General features: G+C 44.1%; 1 protein-coding gene across 5 annotated transcripts in view; it reads right to left on the bottom strand.

Moving 5' to 3' along the window:
• PGCKA1 (PDCD10 and GCKIII kinases associated 1) overlaps positions 1-21,067 on the bottom strand; it is a 64,139-nt gene that overhangs the window by 35,010 nt on the left and 8,062 nt on the right. The window contains exon 2 of one of the 5 annotated variants that reach the window (XM_073342299.1): positions 866-964. The exons of the other annotated variants lie outside the window; for them this stretch is intronic. The gene's annotated coding sequence lies outside the window, so the exon portion shown is untranslated. The remainder of the gene's footprint in view (positions 1-865; positions 965-21,067) is intronic. 5 annotated transcript variants of the gene reach the window in all.

Here is a 21,067-nt window from a genome sequence, read left to right on the forward strand (position 1 = left end):
GATGGACATTTAAATGAATGGTTTCAGAGTAACAGCCGTGTTAGTCTGTATTCGCAAAAAGAAAAGGAGTACTTGTGGCACCTTAGAGACTAACCAATTTATTTGAGCATGAGCTTTCGTGAGCTACAGCTCACTTCATCGGATGCATACCGTGGAAACTGCAGCAGACTTTATATATACACAGAGAATATGAAACAATACCTCCTCCCACCCCACTTACCAGCAGGACAGTGGGGTGGGAGGAGGTATTGTTTCATATTCTCCGTGTATATATAAAGTCTGCTGCAGTTTCCACGGTATGCATCCGATGAAGTGAGCTATAGCTCATGAAAGCTCATGCTCAAATAAATTGGTTAGTCTCTAAGGTGCCACAAGTACTCCTTTTCTTTTTATTTAAATGAATGTGCAGATCAAGTGATACTCTTTCTCTTCATAGTATCATCCAGAAGGGTAACCAATCTCAGTTTAAATTTAAACTTTAATAATAATTTTTTTCAATTCTTGGACTTGTCAAACATGTTTTAAAATTATTACTTTCATCATGTTTGGAGCACGCTCACATAACTTACAATTTCAACTGTGTATGTGTGTGATTTCCACAAACCACGGCTGCCTCCTAAAATGAAGTACTCTTTCTCCATCTATCACTTGCTTAGTGATGTCGTCCTCTTAGTGGTTTTAGGAAACTTTCTCTATTTGTCTGGTCAATAAAACAAAGGCATATTTCCATATCCTGCTCTTCTGTATTGTTCTGAAGGACAGAAAACCCCCGCATGCTTCTAAATGTATTTAGGTACTGCTAGGCTCTTACATGCCATGAGATACGACATATGATTTGACACATGCCCTATAAAGTAATGCTTACCATGTCTATGCAGGTTGAGTGCACTTTTATGGGACTGAATGGAAGCCACACAGTCGTCATGGGTCCCAGCAGAAAGCAATTTTCACATTACAAATTAACCTAGAATTTTTAATACAAATGATTAGGCTAAACTCCATGTCCCATCATTGGCTGTTCCAAGTACTTACGCCATAGATAGACCTATTGTGTTTCCTTTTTTATTTAGTTCCTGAAAATACAGTCTTTCAAAGTCACATGGTTAAAATGTAAGTGAAATATGATAAGCCTGCTTTGGCATAAACACTGGGTGCAGTTTTGTGCAGCAGCAGAAGGAACCTTCTAATCATTGTGATCAGTTGTTTCCATTTTCACTGTCCTGATGTGTTTTGCGCCCCTTTTTAGGTTGGTTTGATTTTTTTTAAAATTGTATCTGTGACCAAATGCAAAGCATCCATTGTTCAAATTGTTCTGCTCTCTCTGTACAGGCTGTGCAACTATTACTCCACCTTTGCAGTTCTATTGCTTTGTTTGGAATTTAGTCCCTAAGGAATTTATGCACCATGCAGGGCTCTTTTGTTGTATAAAGTTACATGAAGCCAACCAGTACTCTTCACAAGAAAATAGACTCCCTCACCCTAGGGAATAGTGTTTGCTTTACTCAGTGAAACAAAACAAGGTTTAACCCTTTCTCCTTGATGCCAGAGCATCATACATTGGTATTTCAGATGAACAGGACTGTAGGCAGTATTGGATTTACATTGTTTGAACAAGTGTACTGAATTTTAATACCCAACTCATGGTTTAGGAACATGTGTGGTTATCAAAACTATTTTATTTTGAACCTAAAGGAAATTTTTTTTTATTTCCCTCATTACTCTTTCACCTTCTTTGTTCTGCCCCTGTGTGTAGTCTTGCTACTTAGTTCAAGAGCCTTCTCCTCTGCCACTTCTATTGTCTGAAACTGTTTCTGTCTGGCCTGGTCTACACTATGAGTTTAGGTCGAATTTAGCAGCGTTATCTCGATTTAACCCTGCACCCGTCCACACGACGAAGCCCTTTTTTTCTACTTAAAGGGCTCTTAAAATCGATTTCTTTACTCCACCCCCTATGAGGGGATTAGCCCTGAAATAGGCCTTGCCGGGTCGAATTTGTGGTACTGTGGATGCAATTTGACGGTATTGGCCTCTGGGAGCTATCCCAGAGTGCTCAGTTGTGACTACTCTGGACAGCACTCTCAACTCAGATGCACTGGCCAGGTAGACAGGAAAAGGCCCGCAAACTTTTGAATCTCATTTCCTGTTTGGCCAGCTTGGCCAGGTCACCATGCAGAGCTCATCATCACAGGAGACCATGCAGTCCCAAAATCGCCAAAGAGCTCCAGCATGGACCGAACAGGAGCTACGGGATCTGATCACTGTATGGGAAGACAAATCCGTGCTGGCAGAACTCTTTTCGAAAAGATGAAATGCCAAAATATTTGAAAAAAATCTCCAGTGGCATGAAGGACAGAGGCTATAACAGGGACCCGCAGCAGTGCCAAGTGAAAATTAAGGAGCTCAGGCAAGCCGACTGAAAAAACAGAGAGGCAAACGGCCACTCTGGTTCAGAGCCCCAGACATGCCGCTTCTATGATGAGCTGCATGCCATTCTAGGGGGTGCAGCCACCACTACCCCAACCCTGTGCTTTGACTCTGTCCAAGAGTGGCAGGCAACATGGAAGCGGGTTTTGGGGGCGAGGAAGATAGCGCACAGCAAGGAAGCGGAGAAACCGGTTTCTCCAACAGCCAGGATCTGTTTCTCACCCTGGACCTGGAGCCAGTATCCCCCGAACCCACCCAAGGTTGCTCCCGGACCCTGAAGGCGGAGTAGGGACCTCTACTGAGTGTACCTTTTGTAAATATTATACATGGTTTAAAAGCAAGCGCGTTTAATGATTAATTTGCCCTGGTATTCGCGGCCAGTACAGCTACTGGAAAAGTCTGTTAATGTGTCTGAGGATGGAGCGGAAATCCTCCAGGGACATCTCCATAAAGCTCTCCTGGGTGTACGCCCAAAGCCTTTGCAAAAGGTTTCTGGGGAGGGCAGCCTTATTCCGTTCTCCATGGTAGGACACTTTACCACGCCAGGCCAGTAGCACATAGTCAGGAAACATTGCAGAACAAAGCATTGCAGCGTATGGTCCTGGTGTTTGCAGGCATTCAAACAACATCCGTTCTTTATTTCTCTGTATTACCCTCAGGAGACTGATATCATTCCTGGTCACCCGGTTGAAATTGGGTGGTTTTAGTAAGCAGACACTCAGAGGTGCCCGTTCTTGCTGGGCTGTTTGCCTGTGGCTGCATAGAAATCTTCCCCGCTGTTAGCCACGCGGTGGGGGGAGGGGTGAAGCGAGCATCCCAGAGAATTGTGTGTGTGTGGGGGGGGAGGTGTTAGTTTGGTGTCTGCTGCACGTGAACCCGGAAACTTCAGCCCCTCCTTTTAAATTGCCAGCCCATTTTTAATGGCCAACCCAATGGCTACTTTGTATGGGAAATGAAGGCGCTGCTGTTTGAAGCCATTCCCACATGTTTTGAAGGTTAAAGAAGCCAGAAGACTGTGGCTTACCATGGCTGCCTGCAAGCCGAATTCTGCTGCCCGGCCCTGCATAAGTGATCTCTCACACCAAACCAGCATACCCTCAATAAGAGGCAAAATACGACCTTGTAATGAAAGCACATGTGCTATGTAATGTTAACAGCAAGGTTTACCGGGAAAGAGTCTACCCATTGTTTTCTAAAATGTGTCTTTTTAACTACCCCTCTCCCTTTTTTTTTTCCTCCACCAGCTGCATATGTTTCTCCTTCCCAGAGGCTAGTGAAGATTAGAAGGCGAAAAAAACGCACTCGTGATGAAATGTTCTCTGACCTCATGCTGTCCTCCCACACTGACGGAGCACAGCAAAATACATGGAGGGAGACAATCTCAGAGTGCAGAAAAACACAATATGACCGCGAGGAGAGGTGGTGGGCTGAAGATGGTAGGTGTCATCGGCTTGCTGAAAGAAGGCAGGAGTCAATGCTCAGGCTGCTGGAAGATCAAACTGATATGCTCCAGCGTATGGCTGAGCTGCAGGAAAGGCAGCTGGAGCACAGACCGCTGCTACAGCCCCTGTGTAACCAACCACCCTCCTCCCCAAGTTCCATAGTCTCCTCACCCAGATGCCCAAGAATGTGGTGGGGGGGGCCTCTGGCCACCCAGACACTCCACCACAGGGGATTGCCTAGGCAACAGAAGGCTGGCATTCAATGAGTTTTAAAGTGTTGTGTGGCCTTGTCCTTCCCTCCCCCACCACCACCCCTCCCGGGCTACCTTGGCAGTTATCCCCCTATTTGTGTGATGAATAAATAAAGAATGCATGAATGTGAAGCAACAATGACTTTATTGCCTCTGCAAGTGATGATCGAAGTGGGGAGGGGAGGGTGCTTAGCTTACAGGAAAGTAGAGTGAACCCGGGGGCGGGGAGGAGGGTTTCCATCAAGGAGAAACAAACAGAACTTTCACACCGTAGCCTGGCCATTCCTGAAACTGGGTTTCAAAGCTTCTCTGATGCACACCGCACCCTCCTGTACTCTTCTAACTGCCCTGGTGTCTGGCTGCGCATAATCAGCGGCCAGGCGATTTGCCTCAACCTCCCACCCTGCCATAAACGTCTCCCCCTTACTCTCACAGGTATTGTGGAGCGCCAGCAAGCAGTAATAACAGTGGGAATATTGGTTTCACTGAGGTCTAACGGAGTCAGTAAATTGCATCAGCGCGCTTTTAAATGCCCAAATGCACATTCTACCACCATTCTGCACTTGCTCAGCCTATAGTTGAACAACTCCTGACTACTGTCCAGGGTGCCTGTGTATGGCTTCATGAGCCATGGCATTAAGGGGTAGGCTGGGTCCCCAAGCATAACTATAGGCATTTCAACATCCCCAACGGTTATTTTCTGGTCTGGGAATAAAGTCCCTTCCTGCAGCTTTTGGAACAGACCAGAGTTCCTGAAGATGCGAGCATCATGTACCTTTCCCAGCCATCCCACGTTGATGTTGGTGAAACGTCCCTTGCAGCACCACTGAAAAGTACCCCTTGCGGTTTATGTACTGGCTGCTTTGGTGGTCCAGTCCCAAGATAGGGATATGTGTTCCGTCTGTTGCCCCACTACAGTTAGGGAATCCCATTGCAGCAAAGCCATCCACTATGACCTGCACATTTCCCAGAGTCACTATCCTTGATATCAGCGGCTCAGTGATTGCATTGTCTCCTTGGATCACAGCAGCCCCCACAGTAGATTTGCCCACTCCAAATTGATTCCCGACTGACCGGTAGCTGTCTGGTGTTGCAAGCTTCCTCAGGGCTATTGCCACTCGCTTCTCAACTGTGAGGGCTGCTCTCATCTTGGTATTCTTGCACTTCAGGACAGGGGAAAGCAAGTTCCATGAAAGTGCCCTTAAGCGTGCGAAAATTTCGCAGCCACTGGGAATTGTCCCAGACCCGCAACACTATGCGGTCCCACCAGTCTGTGCTTGTTTCCCGGGCCCAGAATCGGCGTTCCACGCCATGAACTTGCCCAATTGACACCATGATGTGCACATTGCAGGGGTTTGTACTTTGTGAGAAGTCTATATCCATGTCCTCATCACTCTTGTCACCACGCTGCAGTCGCCTCCTCCTCGCCTGGTTTTGCTTTTCTTTCAGGTTATGGTTCTGCATATCCTGCTGGATAATGTGCGCAGTGTTTATAGTGCTCATAATTGCCGTGGTGATCTGAGCAGGTTCCACGTTCCCAGTGCTATGGCGTTTGTGCTGAAAAAAGGTGCAAAACGATTGTCTGCCGTTGCTCTGATGGAGGGAGGGGCGACTGACAACATGGGTTACAGGGTTGGCTTACAGGGAATTAAAATCAACAAAGGGGGTGGCTTTGCATCAAGGAGAAACAGAATGGCCCCCTCAAGGATAGAACTCAAAACCCTGGGTTTAGCAGGCCGTTGATTTCACGGAGTAAGGAAGGAGAAAATGAATACAAAACAAATCTGGTCTATTTCTTGTTTTGATCCACTTCATCTATCTTTATACATCTTGCTGGCAGCAGGTGGTGCAGTATGACTGCTGGCCATCATCATCTCCTGGGTGCTCCTTAGAAGACGATGCATTATGACTGCTGGTCATCGTCGTCTCCTGGCTGCTCCTTAGAAGACAGTGCAGTAGGACTGCTGGCAGGACTGAATCGCCCTGAGACGAAACTTAAAAGGGAAGTGACCTGGCTGAGTCATCCCATGTTTGCCCAGGCACCCCTGACCTACCTCACCGAGGTCGGCTAAAAGAGCACCCGGGAGTACGGCGACGATGGCTACCAGTCGTACTTCACTGTCTGCTGCCAAAAGGCAATGAGCTGCTGCTGCTGTGTAGCAATGCAGTACCATGTCTGCCAGCACCCAGGAGACATACAGTGACGGTTAGCTGAGCGGGCTCCATGCTTGCCGTAGTATGGCGTCTGCATGGGTAACCCAGGAAAAAAGGCGTGAAACAATTGTCTGCCGTTGCTTTCATGGAGGGAAAGGAGGGGGGGCCTGATGATATGTACCCAGAACCACCTGCGACAATGTTTTTGCCCCATCAGGCATTGGGATTTCTACCCAGAATGCAAATGGGCAGCGGAGACTCTGGGAACTGTGGGATAGCCACCCACAGTGCAACACTCCGGAAGTCGATGTTTGCCTCGGTACTGTGGACGCACTTCGCCGACTAAATGTGAACTTCGAGCATTTGTGTGGGGACATGCACAATCAACTGTATAAAAACGCTTTCTACAAAACCGACTTCTATAAATTCAACCTAATTTCATAGTGTAGACATAGCCTTAGAATGCTGGTATTTTCCCTCCAAATCAAAGCTTATGAGGATGCTGCAATATGCTATGCAATAATAAAAATGGGAGCTAAGAATGGATGGTAAAAAGGCTGAAGACTTTTGAGAATGAAAATACCTCCATCATAGTATCGCAGGCCCTATCTACATGGGCAGAATGGAGGCTTTTTTTCCCAAGCAAGTTAGCTCAATTGAATTAATTTAACTTGACTGAACCCTTCCTTCCCCTGCTCCCCCACCCCCAACACCCAGGTAGATACAGTTTAGCATCTTGAAGATCACTTGAAGTGTAAAGTGGGATGCCTAGGCTACCACCAGACTGACTAAAACCATTTTAAAGGTGTTAAACTCTGTGCCTACATAGGTGCATGTGTTCATTCAAGTTAAACTAACAGAAAAAGCACTTCTTTTGCCTGCATGGACAGGGCCTTACTTTGTAAAAAGTAAACACTGGTGCAGCTGGAAGTGAATGCTATTGGATCTGTTTATGTAATTTGTATATATTGGCTCTTATTAAAGAGAGCAGAGACAAGAGACCACACATCTATTCCTTCTCTATTTCCATCATTACCTTTGTGCTGACTGCTTAGTGGCATGTTAAACAAAACAAGCCTAGCTGAACATCTGTAAACTCGATCATGTGCACCTCATCCCAAACTCAGCACAATTGGTTATGCGTTTAGAGCAGATTTTATCTGGAAATTGAAATTACTACTGGCCATTGTTTTGGCAACATCTGTTTTCCTCATGTAATGTAACTAAAAACTGTCTGAAAATGCATTGAAGACAGACATTTGGATAAGATTATGATGTGATGGTTCAAGGTGTGTGAGCCATTGAAATATGAGATTGATTTAAATTTCTCAGTGTCCTATGAGACAAGCAGTTCAAGCATCCATTTGAGTCTGAGCATACAAAAGTCACACTGTTCAAAAACGGGCTAAAGTTAACCAGTGCAAGCAAAGTTTTAAACCAATGCAGAGAGTATTCATGCACAAAGTTGCCCTGATTTAACTAAATCAGTGCAACATCACATCTTTAGTTAAACTGGTGCAACTGTGGGTGTCGACCAAGCCTGAGAGAGTGTGAAAGCGTGGATCTTTCCATTTACTGCTTCAGAGACAAGTTTCCCAAAAGCAGTAGAGCCACTAAAGCTCCTGTTACTTGGGGAGAAGAGAAATAAATGCCCTGATCCTGCAAGTGTTCTCCGTGGGCAGATCCCTGCACCCTCACAAAGCTCCATTGATTTATCTGGGGCTTTCTGCAAAGGTGCAGGCATCCACGGGGACCTAAGGACTGGTCTACATGCAGAAGTTGCACCACTGTAGTTAAATTATTGAAGTTAAATCGGTATAATTCCGATTTTGGGAGACTCTTCACTCAGTTTGAGAGCGACATATTTGTGTAGCTTAGTTTTAAGCCTTCTTTACAAATCATGAAGCAAAAGAAGGCAATTTGTTTTTCCTTTTCAGATTTAGCTTAGTTAAGCTAAATGGGTGCAATTTGTGTGCATGGACAGGACTCTAGTATAGACCATACCAGGAATGTAAATTCTGATCTTCCCTAGGTTTGCAGGAGGACCTCCTGGATGTCTCCTAACATGTGCATTATAAGCTCTAACACCTTAATTGAAGGGGCTGGTGTGTTGAGTATTTAACAACGGCTTCCTTTCTCTAAAATGTACGTTAGGGCTTGTTTACACTGGCACTTTACAGTGCTGCAACTTTCTCGCTCAGAGGTGTGGAAGAACACACTCCTGAGCACTGCAGGTTTCAGCTCTGTAAAGTGCCAGAATAGACAGTGCAGCTCCCAGCACTGGTAGCTACGCCCCTCGACTACACAGCCATGCTTTAACGTTGTTCGTGAAGACGTGCCGTGAGTCACGGAAGTTAAATGTGTGTTTAAAATAGAGTTTTAAATGGTCTGATTAAAAATCCCTTTTCCCTTCATTTACTGAGCCTTCAGTCTTGTAATTTCATCCTTTAACTATATAGACCTTCTTTATAAATCATGAAGCCAAAAAGAACAATTTGTTTATCCTTTGCAGGTCAGCTTTAATTCAGCGTTCAAGTGATCTACAGGGCCTTGTGTGGGTTGAGATGAATTTCACCCCAAAGGACTGGGTTCTCCCAGGTGATGGAGGTCGGCAGAGGTCCAGTGTTAGGCCCTGATCCTGCACTGAGATCTGCTAGTATGGGCACCTGTGCCTGTGTGGAGTCTTGGGAATCTGCAGGTGTAGGGGTCTGTTCTAGTTGATCCCAGTGCAGGATTGCGGTCTTAGTGTTTTAGATTTTCTGACACCAGCTCACAGTGACTCAGGGTAGAAATTCTCCAATAATATGCAAGCAAAACCGAATCCCATAAGCTAGATATGTTTAAGGAATAATATATTCTAATAGTGCTGAGTGGAGGATGGTGATTCTGTTTTGTGGAGGATTTTGTGATTTCAGAATTTGGCTTTGTTTCAGTTTGGAATGAAAGCTAGCATTTTAAAAATTCTCAGCCAAGTGGAATTATTCTTCTCCAGCCAGCTTTAATGGGATCCTGGCCTCCAGGGCAATTTGCATTGTGGGCTACCACAGAACAGGGCATCCTGGATGCCCAGGGAGCCCCGATTCAGAGGAAGCCTGCCTGGCAGCCTGCTCAGGGGCCTGGGAGCTAAGGAGATGGAAGCCCAAAAATCTGGGCTTATAGGTATTCAGCTCCCTGTCAGCCCACCAAGTGGCCTTCCAAGGATCCAGACAGGCAAGATGGTAGGTTTCTGAGGGAATTTCATCAAAGTAAACCCAGTTTTGTGGAACATTTCAATGTTGATGAATTGACAAACATTGAAAAAAGAAAAGGAGTACTTGTGGCACCTTAGAGACTAACAAATTTATTTGACCATAAGCTTTCGTGAGCTACAGCTCACTTCATCGGATGCATTCAACACTGAATGTATCCGATGAAGTGAGCTGTAGCTCACGAAAGCTTATGCTCAAATAAATTTGTTAGTTTCAAAGGTGCCACAAGTACTCCTTTTCTTTTTGCAGATATGGACTAACATGGCTGCAACTCTGAAACCAAACACTGACAGTTTAATTGAAAATTTTCTGACCAGCTCTATATTATAAGTGAACCTAACATGGCTAGTCAGGTTTCACTCAACACCCCTCAGTCCTCTAGTGAAGCAGGTGAGGGAAGAACGGGCCTGATGAGATGGAAACATTTTTGACAGTTAGAAAGGGGAATGACACTAGCTCGCACTGGATGAGCAGCCCTGACAGCTTGTGAGAGACAGAGCTGGCCATGAGGTTGAGAAATGCATCTTTACGTTTATTATACTAAAAAGAAAAGGAGTACTTGTGGCACCTTAGAGACTAACCAATTTATTTGAGCATAAGCTTTCGTGAGCTACCAATGAAGTGAGCTGTAGCTCACGAAAGCTTATGCTCAAATAAATTGGTTAGTCTCTAAGGTGCCACAAGTACTCCTTTTCTTTTTGCGAATACAGATTAACACGGCTGTTACTCTGAAACCTGTTTATTATACTGATATTTCTATCTTTCCTCTGTGACAAAACTTTCTAACACCACAATGACGTCTTATGAGGAGACTTATCTATTGCATTTCCATATATTCCTTCTTTATATCAGATAGCCTTGGCTGTATGATTATAGCCTTAAAAAGTGATGTAACTACCACATCGCTTTGTTTGACTTCATCCTATATAAAACTGTACTTTCAGAGGATTTCCAGAAAACAAAAATATCCAAAAGAAAACCAGTCCATTGTGAACAGGGCTATTCTGACCCAATTAGCTGGGTGGAGCCTTTGAAGCACAGTCCCCAGCACCTGTTGAAACTATTACCTCATTCCATGACATTCTGGGCACATGTACCATTACTGTGCCACTCGGACGACTACAGACTTTGAACACAGTTGAATGACTACCTGGAGCCAGCTGAGAGTCAGAGGTTTTGAGAGGCCAGAGAAAGCATCAGAGACAATATAGTTCTTTTTTTATATTTTTGAACCTAATGCACCAGTCTACTTGCTCATTGACTGTTAATTGCCATCTAAACAGAGGATTTTTGCAAAGCAAAACCATTGTTTAATTTGTAACTCCTACCCTGTTTTGAGATTACCTTAAACCCTAGCTTTTGTTATAGACTGCTGCAAAAGAGAGTGAAAATCATTTCTGGAAAAGATTTCAGAGTAACAGCCGTGTTAGTCTGTATTCGCAAAAAGAAAAGGAGTACTTGTGGCACCTTAGAGGCTAACCAATTTATTTGAGCATGAGCTTTCGATGAAGTGAGCTGTAGCTCACGAAAGCTCATGCTCAAATAAATTGGTTAGTCTCTAAGGTGCCACAAGTACTCCTTTTCTTTCTGGAAAAGAATCGCTCTGTTTGCAGATCAACACAAAGCATTGATAGTCAATGCAAACTATTCTGGAAGGTCATTGTTTTTTGATTTGTCTATCACCTTAGGTGATTCACCTGTGCTCACAGTGAATGATTTGAGGAGCAGGTTTTATATACCTGAAAGAAGTGTGGAACTTGGAAGATTAGGTCAGGGAAAGGGAATCTGCATAGAAGGCTAGAGGATTAGAGTGGGAGACAGACAATACTAGGGCAGTTATTTATGTGGGTTGGACAGAGCAGTGGGTGAGGAAGAACTTTGGTCTTGTGGGTAAGGCACTAGCCTGGGACATAAGAGATTGGGGTTCAATTCATGCTCTGCCCCAGACTTCCTTTGTGATCTTATGCAAGTTGCTTCATTACTCTCTGCCTCAGTCCTGATCTCCCCACCTTTGCCTGTCTTGTCTATTTAGACTATAAGCTTTCTGGGGAACAGAATGTTTCTTACTATGTGTCACTTCTACAGCACCCAGCTAGGGTGACCAGACATCCCATATTTAAGCCCTCCTGCAGGTGTCCCGACTTTTTCTTAAAAATGGGCAAATTGTCCCATATTTTCTGTCTCCCCTCCCAATCAGTACTGGCGGGTCCTGCTGCTGACCTGATCCCTGCTCGCCAGCTGCCTGTGATGAGTGGCAGGGTCCAGTGGCCAACGATGTGGGTGGGTGTGCAAGGCTGGTGGCGGGGCAATGCTACAGCACGCTGGGCCAGCCACTCCCCCTGCTGGTCCACCAGCTGCTGGCTCTCGGCCAGCTGGCCCCTGCTCCCCCTGTCCTGTTTCCGGCCGGCACTGGCTGTGTGCTGCAAGCAGCAGTGGCTGATGACTGTGGGCAGGTGCCAGGCGGCGGCTGGTTACGTGTCGCCTCTGCTGCCCACCCATCAGCCCTTTACGTGCTTCCCTCTCACTGTCCTCTCCCTGCTTTGCCCCATCAGCCTCCCGCTGCTTCTCCACATCCCCCCGCAGCAAGGCGCGTGCTGCTCCCAGCGCTGTGCGGAGAACCAGCCCCTGGTCAGAGTGCTCGGCTCACCAGCAGCCTGGCTGGCAGGCTCCTTCCTTCCCCCACTGCCTCTGGCTAGGCCAGCGCCCCAGGAAACCCCAAGACGCTCTGGCCCGAGGGACTGACCAGGAGGAACCGAGCTCCGCATGTGCCAAAGCCCTGCACAGTGCTGGTATGGGGAAGCCTCTCTGCCCCTCAGCTAAGCTGTGGAGTGGTGGTGGGGGGTGGGGAGAGAGTGATTTCCAGCCTGTTCACTCCCTGAACCTGCAGGCTCCACGGTAGCCCCCAGGACAGGAGCTTAGCACCCTCTTCACCCCCTCCTGCAGTCAGATTCCCTGGGCCCTGGTGCACAATGCATCCTTAGGGCTTAATCCCTTTCTGCCCACACTATAGTCGGGGGTCAGGTGGCAGCTGGGCTATGTTGATGGCCAGCAGCAGCCTGGAAGTGTTAACTGCCTTTCAAGACTGGGCAGGAAGGGACAAGCTGTTTCCAGTCACAGGGAGTGCAGGGGTGGGAAAAGACAAGTTCTACAAAGACACGGGCCAGATCATCCCACCCCATGGCTGGAAGCAACTCCCATCGCTTCCCTTCTGCACAGTGCTGAAAGGCTGCTGCTGGCCACAATCTGGTGTGAACCCTGGCAGAAATCTGGGCAGAGGGGAGGGGCATGTGACCCTGCATACCCCCTCTTCCCCCCATGTGTTGCCTTGGGAAGTCATGGCACCAGGTACCAGGAAAGGCGGTCCATCCCGGGGGCTCAGCTAGGCAGGGTGAGGAGGGTTGGTCTGTCACCCCCTCACTCCATTTGAGAGAGGTGTACTGGAGTGTGTGTGTGTGTGTGTAAGACCTCTCCCTGTGTGAACCCTAAAACCTTAAAGATAAGAAGGTAAACAAAAAGAATCCAGCTATGCAGTATTTCTTTTTAATGGAGACGCAGTCAACCTGATGTTAATTTGAACATTTGTACTGCATAGTTCTGACTGATTGCCATTGAAGTTGTTTGAATATGAGTAATTTTACTAGGTTTCCTGTATTCAGCATAGGGAAATATGGTCACCCTCACCCAGCACAGTGAGGCCTTGAGCTCAGCTGGGGCCTATAGATGTTAACATAGTACAAATAAAAATAAGTAAGGAAATACTGTAAATCTAAAGATAATTGTGGTGTCCTTGGCAAGTCTAGCTGAATGGGAACATCTAATCCTATACAAGTGGAAAGAATCCCAAATCCCAGCTCCATAAAGTGAGTTTCTTCCTTTTCTTTTGGGAGGTGGGACTGGAAGGGCACTGAGCCCCAGGACAGAGTGTACCCTGATAAATAAATACTGTGAATTATAAAAAGCCCCCAGCATCAGCCTCGGGCACTTCACGGAAATGCCTCAAAAAAGGCAATATATTAAAGCTTCGTTGGAATCAATTACAGTCTTTATTTCCATTAAGAGATATTTAATCCTTACTCTGAGCAAAAGTAACCCATACACAGGACAGAGAGAGGTCTAGCACAGACCTTTGTTCACCGGCCTTTGACAAAGCCTCTTTGATGGAAATGTTGGCCCTTTCCTGGGTTGTATGTGTTACTTTTTCTTGGAATAGCAATTGAGTGCTGCTTACTGGAAGAAAATCGATGGTTTCAATGAAGCTTTCTTGAATAGGCTATTTCAGGCATTATGGTGCTGTGCCCCAGATGCATTCTGTTTTCTGCAAAGCTAGATGATAGCATGCTCACAAGTATGTTTTTCCCTCTCCTTCCATGAGTGGAGGGGTAGCAAAAAAATCTGTATTTGCAGAAAGTTGGCAAGGGAGTGAGGGATGGCAGCTTTGCAACAAGCTCATTCCCAACACCTTTTTGTCAACCTTAGGGAAGCCTTTCTGGGAACTTCTCCCTGGAAATTGGGCTCCCTGTGCCAGGTGGGAGGGGATTTGTGTGCCACTGTTTCCTTCTAAACCATGTGGGAGTTTTTGGTTTCCCCTGCCCCCTGAGCATGCCCCATAGATGAGGATATAGCAGAAAGACCCAACACCAACACAGCAGAAGTTATGGAGGGCAACAGTTCACAATCTCACCTGAATGGATTGTTTGAACTGAAATAAAAAATGGACTCTTGGTGAGTTGGGTTAGAGTTTTATGTTAACTGCAGAGGTGACTTGTTAAATTGTCCAAATACTGCACATTGGGCTCAATGAGAGGAGAGTAATATTGCATGCTGTGAGAGTGAGAGATAAAACAAAGAGGAATTGAATTGGCCAGAAAGATCTGTTTTTACTAAACAAAGAATTCTCAGTCTATGATTAACTTTATTTCATGCTGAGGGTAGAACTTACAAATCTAGGCTCTTTCATGGAACAGTACATAACAATACCAGCCCTGTAGCAGGGAGAGCATGCCACTGCTGGATTATCTGCACTAAACCTACTTCAGAGAAGTTCAGTAACAAATATTTATTTATTGCCACCATTAGGAGTGCTACAAATCACAGACACCCAGATAAGCCTGTATGAGCTTCAGGTGCTCATCTCTGGTGCTGGCCATATGAAACCCAATTTGTTAGTTGCAAATTTAGCAGGTCAAATTTGTTCCATGTCAGGTTTGAATGATCCGGTGAGTGGAGCTAAGTGTCCTGAGATTTACAGAATTAACGATCTACAGACTCCAAAATCCTCAGATGGCCTTTAAGAGACTTAACAGGATTTTGGGGGGGAAAAATTCCTAGCTCTTCAAAGAGTAAATAGGATCTAAGGGAAAAATGAGTTTCTGTTGGTTTGTAAATTCAAAGGGGACTTAGGTAGATAACAGAGATGACATCTACATGGCTGCCAGCCTGGAAAAACTTTTGGGTGGATTGTAAACAACAATCACATCTTAAAGCTGGAATGTAAACAGAATGAAAAGTTCCTGGAACATATTTATAAATGCCTGGAGTCTGCATGAGGGTGAAGTTACATCCCTGGTTTGCTACTGCTGGCCTTTGTGCTTCCTGCAAAGGAGATATGACATGACCCCCAAAATATGCGTTGCAAACTTGCTCAAGCCAGAAAAGAACCATGCTTGGCAGGCTTTAAGGAGAAAGCACCATAACTTGGCAGCTTCGCTTCTCCCACACCCACAGTGGCTAGAATGTTTGACACAAGGCTGTGCAGAGGGTATATTCTCTGGGCTGTGTGCCTGGGGAAAAAATGAATAGAGGGGATGGGCTGGAAGAAGTAGACAAAAAGGGCCTCTACACACAATGGGAAGATGTTTGGTGAAGATGAGCTGCCCTCTGACTTTAAACAACAATCAGACTCAGCCTAGCTTAGTAGAACCCAAGCCCAGCCTCTCCCCACACACCTGGCCAACCATCCTCTTTACAGACACTAGAAATCAGAATGGAAAGTGTCTATTTTAACATATCAGAGGGGTAGCCATGTTAGTCTGGATCTGTAAAAGCGGCAAAGAATCCCGTGGCACCTTATAGACTAACAGATGTATTGGAGCATAAGCTTTAGTGAGTGAATACTCACTTCGTCAGAGGTATGTAGAGGAAATTTCCAGAGGCAGGTATAATGCATGCATCTGACGAAGTGGATATTCACCCACGAAAGCTTATGCTCCAATACGTCTGTTAGTCTATAAGGTGCCACAGGACTTTTTGCCTATTTTAACATAAATATTTATTGCATTTTCTTATCCTTGCTGGTATTTTGTAGGATTACAAAGAAGAAATCTGATTAAGTAACACAAAACTTGTTACAACTTGTGTTGGGATTTAGGCATAAACAGTGTTAGAGTTGGGGTTATTATTTCCTGTTTGGATGCCTCTGGAAGATCCCTTCCTCGACTGAAATATTAGGCTTGAAATGGATGGAGAGGAGGAGTACAGTTTATTGTTTGAGTAGTGTGGCAGTGTTCCTAGGTACTTAGAGGCAGATCCTGCAGGGGGTTGATTGCCCTCAAATTCATACTAAATCTAATGTTCATCACATTGGAGTTCTAGGACATTAGAGTTTGATCCTATGCCTATTTAATCAATAAAAGGACTTCAGTGAAAGTTGGAGGAAATCCTTAATGCTGAGGCTATTTTGCAACCTGTATGGGGAATTACATATGTTCTAATAGGCCTGAGGGCATATGTTCACCTCTGAGGGCATTTCAGAAGGATCAAATAATCAGAATGAAAACACAGAACATTCTTAATTGACATAATACTTGTAGATCTTTTCTTGCTGTTGTTGTTTATGCCTTTCTAGTAATTTTGTGCAAGTGTTTTTATGTGGCCAGGTAGGGGAGCGGCAGCTAGCCAACAGTAAGACCCTGTAGGAGAAGACTTGGCGTTTGGACACATTAGGTAGGTGCTCAAAAAACCCAACTCCATTTCCTTATATTTTGCCTTTTAAAAAAAAAACCAAACTCACTAATATAGGTGAGGAATAAAACGATGTAGAATCTGAGATTGTGTGTATCCTGTTGTGCTATAGTATACAGTGTATGCTTATGTGAAGATGCCTTCATGTGCCATTATTTTACCCCTACTCTAGTACTGTATTTGGCCCACTTTATTTTTTTTTTTTAAAACAGCATTTGAATGACTGTGTAAAGCATAGGGTAATTTAATCTGCATCATTTTACAGAGTCTGTGAACTTTCCCCAATTGATTTTTTTTTTTTTAAAGCAATTTCCCTGAAAGACATTGTGGGGTGAGAAGATGGTTAAGAGAATGATTGGTCACAGTGACTTTAAAGAATAAGAATAAAGGGTCTTTCTGTTGCAATTAGAGTAATTATTTCTCAAGCACATGGCAAATCCATAGTGTTGATCATCGTATTGAAAGCCATCCACATGTGGCTCAAGTATTGTAATTGTGAGATGGCAGTGAAATACGGTTGCATTTCCATTGTGCTATTGAACTGTAATGTGCTTGATTTCTTATCTTAATTATATTTACAGGCTTTTTAGTCTCAAACTGGAACAATGCTCATAAGCTATAGAAGAACATTTGTTCGTTGAAGAGACTTTAATGTTTGGAATTGAGCCAACCAACGAATCCATTTCTTTTCCAGAGAATAGGCTCTATTCACCAAAGTTATCAACCAGAATTTCATAGTTAAATATGACACGTGGGACTGTTTTTATAGTGAAGTAGCTCATGATACTGTACACTAGTAACTATTGTGTTGGCATTTCTAGTAGAAACCCTCCATTCAAAGGTTTCTGTCTTGGCTGTAAAAATGTGCTTTAGGTGGCTCTTTGGCATGGCAGATTCCCCCTGCTTAGGAACAAGGACAGTTTATTGTCAATATTGATGTATTTTTTTCATGATAAGAAATTGAGCTGGAATTGAAAACTGTGTGTATTGAGACAGTGTGGCCTAGTGGACAGAGCACTGGACTGGGATTCTAGGCCTGAGTTTTAGTCCTGGCTGTGCTACTGGTCTGCTGGATAAACTTGGGTAAGTCACTTCATCTCTCTGTACCTTGGTTTCCCCATCTGTAAAATGGGGATAATGATACCTTCCTTGTAACGCGCATTGAGATCACTGATGAAAAGTGCTAGATATTATTAAACGCTTAGGCCCTATCTCAATTAGAGAAATTTGCATCAGTCCAACTTAATTGATTTAACGATGCCAGTGTAAATCCCCAAACCATGATCCATCCAGTGGACCAAATTTGGTGATGAATCCTGGTCACGTGCCATCTGAGGCACATTGCGCATACACTAAGAAGATGTAAAGCAGAGTTTTATGCTGGTATGATTTAATTCAATAAATTAACAAAGTAGCATTACCTATTAAAAGACTATATCCTGCCGTCCTTGCACTATCCATTGACTTCAACGGGAAGTTTGCTTACTCCCCTCATTGAGGGCATATGTCCACTTTTTATTAACAAGATTCACAATCCACAGGTTTTGATAGATTCCTGCCACTATTTCCAGGTAGCAGGAGTAGACAAGAGACTTTTCCTCCAACCCTCCATGTGCCTGGTTGATCTGGACTTTACCATACTAGTGTATGAGTATTCTCCAGGCAGGATTACTACATTCAGCTCTACTTGGGGCTACATGTGAAGACTACACAAAACGAATGCAGAACACGGCTGACCTCTTACTTAGCAGAATTTCCTGGATGGGGCCTGATCTGAAGCCTACTGAAATCTGAGAAAGTCTTTCTGCTGACTTTAGTGGTATTTGTATCCGGCCCTTACAGTGTATTACACCTTTACTCCCATAGACTTCTAGTGGTGGTTGAAAATTTTCTGAGGAAAATTTCAACTTTGTGTTGAAAAGCCAAAAACATGAAAACTGTTTGTTTGTTTGTTTTTGTTTTTCAGCCAAAAGCTTTTAGGTTTTTGATGAAAAATTTAATATTTTCTAGGAAAGTAAACATTTCCTTTTGTTTAGTTGAAAACCCAAGTTTTGATGCAAAATTTTCAACCAGCCTTGAAGGGTTCCACTTTGTTTCTGGGTACAATTCTAAGTATTACTATAGAACTACAAAGTCCTACTTGGTTTGGAACTTGGCTTTCTTAGAGACCATTGCACTGTTCATGCTCCATCTCAGAACCTCTGTTGAAACTGATTTGACAGGTGGGCTGCATATACATGGAGGTTTAAGTTTTCCAAACTCCAAAGCAACATCACCACTACTTAGCCTAGAACTATGCAGTGTAGATTTGAGTGCTCCAAAATATGTAAAAAGAAAAGGAGTACTTGTGGCACCTTAGAGACTAACCAATTTATTTGAGCATGAGCTTTCGTGAGTAATATGTAAGTTAGTGCAACACAAGACAGAGACTCTTACAGCAAAGCTGCTGTAATTGAAATGCTTCCTTCTACTGTACACTTTGTCCTGTGCTTAGAAATCATCTTATTCAGGAAATTATACCATACACTGATGAACTAATTGGTTTCTGACTGAATGGAGGTTATTTATTTTGTAACGTTTACATCAATAAATAAGGTTCAGTTAACAGTAATCTAATTAGCTGGGGCTGGGTTTCATTTTGCACAATACATTTCAAGTTAGAGGAAAGTGATCCTTCACTACTATGCAGATGTAAATGCAACACCTAGGTATGTGTACGGGTGGACAGCAAAAGCAGAGAACGTTAATTTAGGCTAAGTCTGAAAAAACTGGGAGCCTAAAATTTTTACTTTTTATTTGTTAATTATAATTTATTTAATAATCAATAATAGGTTCTAAATCCTCAAAGACCTGAAATAAGTGGCCTGGTTTTCAAAAGTTCTGAGCATTCAACAGCTGCTGTTGAAGTCAGTGGGAGTTTTATTATTCTCTTTAATGGGAGCAGGTCAGACTCAAAGGCATTTTGTGAAACAATTGTGTTTTGGTTGACGATTCTGTGCTTTAGAGAATCAGTAAGCAGCGTGTGCTCTATATAGAAGTAATGTATAAGGGCTACGGCATTTTTATTTAAGTACATTGCTAAACTGTTGGCATTACACCTGCTATTTCACTTTTTGAACTAGAGGAATGTTCTAGCAAACGGAAAATGTTTCCAAACGTTTTAAATTAAACAAGAATTTAAGAATGGAAATTGTACATGTATGTGACAAAAAGAAAAGGAGTACTTGTGGCACCTTAGAGACTAACCAATTTGAGCATAAGCTTTCGTGAGCTACAGCTCACTTCATCGGATGCATTCAGTGGAAAATACAGTGGGGGGATTTATATACACAGAGAACATGAAACAATGGGTGTTACCATGCACACTGTAAGGAGAGTGATCAGGTAAGGTGAGCTATTACCAGCAGGAGAGTGGGGGGGAAAAAACCTTTTATAGTGCTGAGGAAGAAGAGAACAACACTTCCTCATCTCTCGTCCCCTAATGCCCCTACTCTACTCGCGCTACATTGATGACATCTTCATCATCTTGACCCATGGAAAAGAAGCCCTTGAGGAATTCCACCATGATTTCAACAATTTCCATCCCACCATCAACCTCAGCCTGGACCAGTCCACACAAGAGATCCACTTCCTGGGTACTAATAAGCGATGGTCACATAAACACCACCCTATACCGGAAACCAACTGATTGCTATTCCTACCTACATGCCTCCAGCTTTCATCCAGACCACACCACATGATCCATGTCTACAGCCAAGCTCTACGATACAACCACATTTGCTCCAACCCCTCAGACAGAGACAAACTCCTACAAGATCTCTATCAAGAGTTCTTACAACTACAATACCCACCTGCTGAAGTGAAGAAACAGATTGACAGAGCCAGAAGAGTACCCAGAAGTTACCTACTACAAGAGAGGCCCAACAAAGAAAATAACAGAACGCCACTAGCCGTCACCTTCAGCCCCCAACTAAAACCTCTCCAACGCATCATCAAGGATCTACAACCTATCCTGAAGGATGACCCATCACTCTCACAGATCTTGGGAGACAGGCCAGTCCTTGCTTACAGGCAGCCCCACAACCTGAAGCAAATACTCACCAACCACCACACACCAAAACCACTAACCCAGGAACCTATCCTTGCAACAAAGTCCGTTGCCAACTGTGTCCACATATCTATTCAGGGGACACCATCATAGGGCCTAATCACATCAGCCACACTATCAGAGGCTCATTCACCTGCACCTCTACCAATATGATATATGCCATCATGTGCCAGCAATGCCCCTCTGCCATGTACATTGGCCAAACTGGACAGTCTCTACATAAAAGAACAAATGGACACAAATCAGAAGTCAAGAATTATAACATTCAAAAACCAGTCAGAGAACACTTCAATCTCTTTGGTCACTCAATTACAGACCTAAAAGTGGCAATTCTTCAACAAAAACAGACTTGAGCAAGAGACTGCTGAATTGGAATTAATTTGCAAACTGGATACAATTAACTTAGGCTTGAATAAAGACTGGGAGTGGATGGGTCATTACACAAAGTAAAACTATTTCCCCATGTTTATTGCCCCTCCC

This window comes from Lepidochelys kempii, chromosome 4 (assembly GCF_965140265.1).
Source record: "Lepidochelys kempii isolate rLepKem1 chromosome 4, rLepKem1.hap2, whole genome shotgun sequence".
NCBI lineage: Eukaryota > Metazoa > Chordata > Testudines > Cheloniidae > Lepidochelys > Lepidochelys kempii.